Here is a 316-nt window from a genome sequence, read left to right as displayed (position 1 = left end):
CTCAGCACAACGCGTGTTTCGTTCAGTGTAGAAAAAAGAGAGAGACTATGTATGTATATATATTTTTTGAACTGAACGATATCTTCTCGCAGTGAATAGCAGTGTTTTCCACATTTTTTTTTCTTGGTGTTCTTTAGAAAAAACCTTCGGTACAGTTTGATTTCGTGATGGCTGGGAGACCAGTGGGCGTCCACCACCCATTTCGTGCCGACGGCGATGTGTTACCAAAGTTTATGCGAACCAAAGATTATTGGCTTGAGGATTTGTCGGGAGAGACCGATGTAGGGAAGAGGCCTTAGGTGTTAGGCTGGTTGGG

The sequence above is a fragment of the Penaeus monodon genome, chromosome 31 (genome assembly GCF_015228065.2).
Source record: "Penaeus monodon isolate SGIC_2016 chromosome 31, NSTDA_Pmon_1, whole genome shotgun sequence".
NCBI classification, from domain to species: Eukaryota; Metazoa; Arthropoda; class Malacostraca; order Decapoda; family Penaeidae; genus Penaeus; species Penaeus monodon.
The sequence above is the reverse complement of the archived record's forward strand: the minus strand, read 5'-3'. Positions refer to the sequence as shown.